Source organism: Uloborus diversus, unplaced genomic scaffold, assembly GCF_026930045.1.
Source record: "Uloborus diversus isolate 005 unplaced genomic scaffold, Udiv.v.3.1 scaffold_1347, whole genome shotgun sequence".
Classification (NCBI taxonomy): Eukaryota; Metazoa; Arthropoda; class Arachnida; order Araneae; family Uloboridae; genus Uloborus; species Uloborus diversus.
This window is the reverse complement of record NW_026558040.1, coordinates 24,867-32,285: the sequence shown is the minus strand read 5'-3', so window position 1 is coordinate 32,285 and position 7,419 is coordinate 24,867.

Here is a 7,419-nt window from a genome sequence, read left to right as displayed (position 1 = left end):
AATTCCCATCTTACGAACGACTTCTCTCGTGGAAACCCAAGGATTTCATTGAATTCACTTTTGGATGACCTGCCGATTTACTGATATGTTCACTGTTTGTTTTTGTATACTTTCCGGACATCGACTATCATTTCCAAGCCACTTGAAACGGCATACCGTTTCAAATACTGTTTGCCGGGGCACAACAAATCGTTCTACTTGGTTAAACAACTAAAAATAGCAAGTACATTGCTTAAAACTGTAAGAAAACCGAAAAACAATACATAAACTAGGAAATATATTGTGAACCAGCAAAAATACCCGGCGTTGCCTGGGTCAGTAATAATTATTAGAAAAAATCGTTACTTGCTTTTGTTTTTTGTTTTAAGTAAAAAAATTTAAAACACATCTTTTTGACGTGATTAAAAATCGAGTTTCTTCCTTACCCATAAAACTAAAATAGCAATAAGTATAAAGAACAAAGTAGTATTGATTTAGAAACGAAAGCACTATATTTAAGCATATACAAATTTAAAAAACATGAAATTAATCTTCTCATGTTTAAAAAGATTAATCTGTTGATACTTTTTTTTTAACATGGAGTCTAAAACCTTCTCTGTATGGCTAATTAAGTACGAAGTGATTAAAAAAAAGTAGCTGCGTTCGTAATCCCCTTATACTTGCTTTAGTTATTTCGGGAAATTTCAATCATTGTGGCTCTTGGTGCGATTTTACCGAATTTGCGAAAGTCGTTTCGAGGGTACCTTCGATGATGCTCCCCCATTCTTTCCTTACTTTGTAAAACGATATGATATTAATTTTCGTTACAGAGATATCGTCATCAGATGCTGAGATATTTTTGGTCACCATAAAATGGCGCTAAACAGTTTCATCCGAAATGTTACCAAAATAAGTAATAAAATTTGGTGATTGTTTGAAATTGTGCAAAAAGGAAAAAATTAATGGAAATTTTTGTGCTGTTTATGGATTTGCCTAATTTAGTTGCTGGATTATTTAACACAGTAAAAAAAGTCTTTTGAAAATTCTTTGATTGGCGATATTTTGTTTACATGGTGAAAGCTAAGAAACATTATGACGTAGTCTTCGGCTTCAAAAACAGCAACGTTGAAAAAACTGCCAAATGCATCAGCTACGGAAATCTTTCTGCAAAAATTTTGGCGATATGCTGGTTGTTTGGATAATGAGTAAGTGTTCAATTAGCATAAATAATAATAAAAACCATTAATTCCATTAAAGTTCCGTTTAAATGGAAAATCATCAGCCAAATCATGTATTATTTGCCAATCTTGTGCAAAAATCTTACTTCAAGATTTGACTTGAGAAAAGCCTTGAACAATCACGAAAAGCAAAGAAAGTCAACAATACAACAATTGTCGCTATCGACAGGGAGTTGAGATGATACACTAAATACTGTATTGAGTTGAGGAAAGCCTTCGAACATGGATCTAAAAAGCTCATAACTCGTTTTTTATTCTACTTAGAAATTTCGAACAGGTGCCATCTTCAGCAGAAAAATCAGAGCTTTCGATGGACATATAATGTAAATATGTGCAAGTATTTTTTCATCCCAATATTAGAGAATTCATACAAAAATTGTGTTTTATTGCCCCCCTAAGGGGGTTTTGCCCCCCATAACGGGACGAAAACTACCCTATGTGTTATTCTGATGCATAAGCTATATTATTGTAAAGTTTCATCAAAATCCGTTCAGTAGTTTTTGCGTGAAAGAGTAACAAACATCCATACATCCATCCATACATCCATACATCCATACAGACAAACTTTCGCATATATAATATTAGTAAGATTAGTAAGATTATTTTTTAATAAAGTGAGAGACAAAAAATAAATAAGGCACTCATTAAAATGAAATTGCCTTTCTTCCATTCAATAATACAGTTTTTGTACGATATCTTTATACATAAAGGGCTAATCTCTGTCCGGATGTCCGGGGTAAACTTAAAAACTACTGGACGAATTTCAACCATTTTTTCACCATAGATAGCTACATTATCGGGGAACAACTAAGGCTATAATTTATTGCTAAAGAGCTTAGTTTGAAAAAGTTATGGTGGAAAACATTAAATTTCATGTAATTTCCCTATTTAATGATTAAATATAAAAACCATTGTTAGGAAAATTCGTTGCCTAACAACAGCAATATTAAAAGTAATCACTATTAATATTGTTAATCAAGGCTTCTCTGGACAAGCATGTCATTTATTGCTTTCTTAGGAGTTGTATCCTCATCTTTATACATAAAGGGCTAATCTCTGTCCGGATGTCCGGGGTAAACTTCAAAACTACTGGACGAATTTCAACCATTTTTTCACCATAGATAGCTACATTATCGGGGAACAACAAAGGCTATAATTTATTGCTAAAGAACTTAGTTTTAAAACGTTATGGTGGAAAACATTAAATTTCATGTAATTTCCCTATTCAATGATTAAATATAAAAACCATTGTTAGGAAAATTCGTTGCCTAACAACAGCAATATTAAAAGTAATCACTATTAATATTGTTAATCAAGGCTTCTCTGGGCAAGCATGACATTTATTGCTTCCTTAGGAGTTGTATTCTCATCTTTATACATAAAGGGCTAATCTCTGTCCGGATGTCCGGGGTAAACTTTAAAACTACTGGACGGATTTTAACCATTTTTTTTTCACCATTGACAGCTACATTATCAGAGCCAACTTAGGCTATAGTACTTAGTTTTAAAAATGTCGCGATGGAAAACAGTAAATTTCATGTAATTTCCCCATCAAATGAATAAATTCGCAACTTTAATAAACTATTGGGGGCGCAGCAGCCACTGTCTAATGGCGAATGAAAAAGGTAAAACAAATTTTTACATAGTAGCAGCAGTAATTTTTCCTCGTATTTGTGAGGAGCTTTCTTTTCTGTTCTTCTGAAATTACATTACAATATCACAAACTGCTTGAAGCCTGTAATTTACCCCAAATAAAACACGTGGAATGGAATGTTTTATCTTTTTCTTTAGTATTGGTAACCACCGCAAGGTAGCGTATTCGAGCTCTGTTGTTGCGTTTATAATACCTATTGTTACAAAAATTTGTTGCCTAACAACAGCAATATTAAAAGTAATCATAATGAAAATTTTGAATCAAGGCTTCTCCGGAGTAAACATGAGTTTAAAGTCACTTAAACATTTGGAAACACTACTTTTTGCACCCTTAAAGAAACATAGCAGAGAGCTTTTTTTCTTTTGTGTGTGTGTGTACTATATAAATAAATAAAGTGCACGGTTTTTTTAGTGATCTTTGTTTTTGTTAGTTCATATTTTGAAAATTCTTCAAATTTTTATGTGCTTAAATTCGTGCTTTCGTTTCTAAATGAATATTCGTTCGTTCTTTATACTTATTGCTATTTCACTTTTATGGGTAAGGAAGAAGCTCGATTTTTAATCATGTCAAAGCGGTGTGCTTTGAGTTATTTCAATTAAAACAGAAAACGGAAGAAAGTAGCGATTTTTTTTTACAATGGGGTGGTTTCCTTCAGTTAAAAGTAGTACTTTTAGTAACTGAAATTGATAAAATAAGCAAAAAAAAAATAATAACTTGGACCCAGAAATAACTTTATTTTCCCAGCGGTAATTTTTTCATTAATTTTTTCAAATGTAGCATTTTTGAAACAAGGCGTGGTCTTAATGACGTCGCAAATGATGCACTTTTCCGCATCTTTCACCACGTTTCCACGTTATGATAATCAAGAAGAGAATTAAAATTGCGCTCTACGCTTGCGATCAAACATATCGTTGCCAATACACGTGAGTAAAGATGCGAATGAAATATTTAGCTCTGTGAGGGGCAACACTAAATGACATTTCATCATTTGTGATGTCATCCGGCGAGAAGTATAAACAATGAAAGCGCACCGATTTAAGTAATTTTTTTAAAACATTAAACTTAAACAAATTATTTAAAAAATGGTCAGATCTTATGTTTTTAAGCATGCTCTTTCAGAAAAAAATACTTTCAAAATTTTGTAAACGACTCCATTATTACTGACCCAGGCAACGCCGGGTATTTTTGCTAGTATATATATATACTAGAGGACCCGACAGACGTTGTTCTGTTCAAACTTTGTAGACAGAAAAGTTAAAAAATTTCAACAAACCATTAAATGTTTGAACCTTTTTCTTCAGAAACAAAAAATTAGTAAAAAAGAAATGTTTTAAGCTGCTTGGTGTCAGAATGCGTATATTTATTACAACTTGATTTATCTAATGCCCACTGAGCAGTTGTTTTATTAACTACTTTTTCTTGCATACTTGAAAGATCTTCATCATAGATTGTATGATTGTTTCCTTCAGCCATACTCAGAGGATAAGAATCGTCCTCAGATATTAAGTGTAAAAAATTAACTACCCATCTAGAACCAACGGAAAATCCCGCTGCAACATCCCCCATATGAAAAAGAATAAAACAATCGAAAGGATATCGTTTAAAAAACGATAAAGATAAAAACAGTTCTTTGAATAAGCGAAAATCACCACCCTCCCCTCCTCCCCCGATGTAAAATAAATACAATCTTCAATCAAAGTGACGAAACACTCTTTAAAAACCAAAAACAATTCTTTGCAATTTGAAATATTTCACCAAATAAACAAAAAATACTATAAATTACATTAACAGTAGTTTTAAAATGCAAGCAAATGATCCCGCAACTCTATTGTTTGTGGCCAAAGTCGTCAAGTCACTACGTTCCTGTAATCCAACCGATCAGTGAGCGAAACGAACTCCGACCGGTTAGCGGTCTGATCTTTTGAACGAAAACTTTTAAATCCCGCTCTCTCTATCTGAGCATTTGTCTCACTTTTTTTTTGTGATAGGTAGAATTACGGTAACCGGGTCGCGGCGATAAATATTTCATTCTGGCAACCCGCTACCTTACCTTGGCGACGGAGCAATTTCGGCAACCCTAAACCAAAGCTTATTCGCTATTCGTTTGGTCAATCAACCATTTCAGAATTCACTACACAAAATTGTAATTTACTTGTCTACTAAATATTTTTATTTAACTCCAAACATGGCCCCACTGAATACTTAAAGCGCCAGCGCATTCAGTGGGGCCATGCTCCAAAGAACAATATTTTTAATTTCTTCAAAGGTGATTTTTTCTGAAAACTGGCAACATATATTGTGTTTCTTCAATTTTTAGATCTTAGAAACATTTTATAAAATTTTTCTTCGTGGAATGTTTGTCACTTTTAACTATTTTAAGTTATAGATTTAAAAACTCGTTATACATATCTTCGGATACTTTTTTGGAATTTGTTTGCAGTAAGTAATTTCCTTCGTGTTTTGTTGTTCCAGCTTCAATTTAAAATTCATTACTTATCGTGATAACATTTTTCAATAAGTTTGAATTAAAATTTTAGTTCTAACGTTCTCTGGATGGATCTTTTGATATGATTTAACTTATTTAGTTCAGCTTTTTAAGTTTCAATTGAACGTCAAATTTACTTAAGGGTTCTTTCTATGTTTTGACGAATTATTTCAGACTAATGTCGTTTTCTATCCAACTTTTAATGTTGTTAAATTTCCTAGAAATGTATGTTTCATCTTTATATTCCTAAGGAAATCAAACATAAAAAGTGTATTATTTATGTCATGAACCTTTTCGTTTTATGCGCTTTATCTTCCCACGCAGTTAATGTTAACATCTTGAAAAAAGTTACCTTTCACTTGTCTATTCTGCAAACTTAATTTTTAACTAAGAAAATCAATAAAGGTCTAAAAAAAAAATAGGCTTTAAGATATGTTTCTGCATATTTCACTATATTTTCATCATTTAAAAATGAAAAAAGAATTTTGTTACTTTTTTTTTGAGCAATCACGATTGCTTATTGTTCTCATTTGACCGTTTTTGGTGTCCGTGCCTTTTTCAACTTGGACCAGAAGCCTATGCAGCACCACCGTGCACCGTCCTCTGCTGGCGGCTGCTCCGGTTTTGAGCTACCCGCTTCTCCTGGTCGGAGTCGTCCATGTCCTACACACACGCACGTTCACACACATACTCTCACACACGCCTACGTGCATACACGCATACACACAGGTCTACGCACACACACAACTATGCACACGTAACCACCTAGGAGAGAGGCAGGCTCGGGGGGGGGGGAACATCCATCAGCTGCGAAGTTTCCTGGGGCTCTGCACGTACTACAGGAAGTTTGTGAAGGGTTTTTCCAACATTGCACGACCTTTGCATAAGCTGACGGAGAGCAAGCAAAAGTTCGAATGGTCCAAAGAATGCGAAGATGCATTTCTACGACTGAAGGAGGCTTTAACATCAACGCCTATCCTCGCCTATCCTCAGCCTGAAAAATCCTTCATCCTGGACACTGATGCGAGCAACGAGGGCATCGGAGCTGTTTTATCCCAAGAAATTGACGGAAATGAACATGTCATCGCTTACTGGAGCAAATGCTTATCAAAATCGGAGCGAAATTACTGCGTCACCAGAAAGGAGTTACTGGCCATAGTGAAAGCTGTAGAACACTTCCATCATTACCTCTACGGCCGAAAATTTCTGCTTCGGACAGATCATGCCTCATTAACTTGGCTTTTGAACTTCAAAAATCCGGAAGGCCAGATAGCCAGATGGATACAGCGGCTCCAGGAATATGACATGGAGATCAAGCATCGAAAAGGGTTATCTCACGGTAATGCTGACGCTTTATCAAGGAGACCCTGTCCTGAGAACTGCAATTATTGTTCCCGAATCGAGAAACAGTATGGAACGACTAGCCCTACCGCCTATCAGGTGACAGTGACTCCAATATCATCAGAACCTGATCCATGGAGTGACGACCAAGTTCGAAAAGATCAGCTTGAAGACCCCGACATAAAACCAATTTTGGAGTTCATGGAAAGTGACAGTCGGCGACCTAGCTGGCAGGACGTTTCCATCTTCAGTCCTGCAACAAAAAGATACTGGGCTTTATGGAACTCGCTCCATTTACGGAACGGCGTACTGTACCGGAAATGGGAATCTGACGACGGCAAAACATCTAGGTGGCAGTTACTACTTCCCCGATCAAGGATTTCAGATGTTCTGAAAGAAATACATAGTAGTGCGACTGGAGGACATTTTGGTGTCTTGAAAACCCTCAATAAAGTTCGGGAGCGCTTCTTCTGGAGCAAGGCGAAGGATGACGTGGAGAAGTGGTGCCGTTCTTGTGACGCCTGTGCTGCTCGTAAAGGACCGAAGAAGAGAAGCAGAGGGAAGCTACATCTGTACAACGTTGGAGCTCCTTTCGAACGAATTGGGATCGACATCCTGGGTCCTCTTCCAAGAACTGCCTATGGGAACAAATACATTCTTGTTTCCATCGACTACTTCACCAAATGGCCGGAAGCATATCCCATTCCAGATCAAGAGGCTAC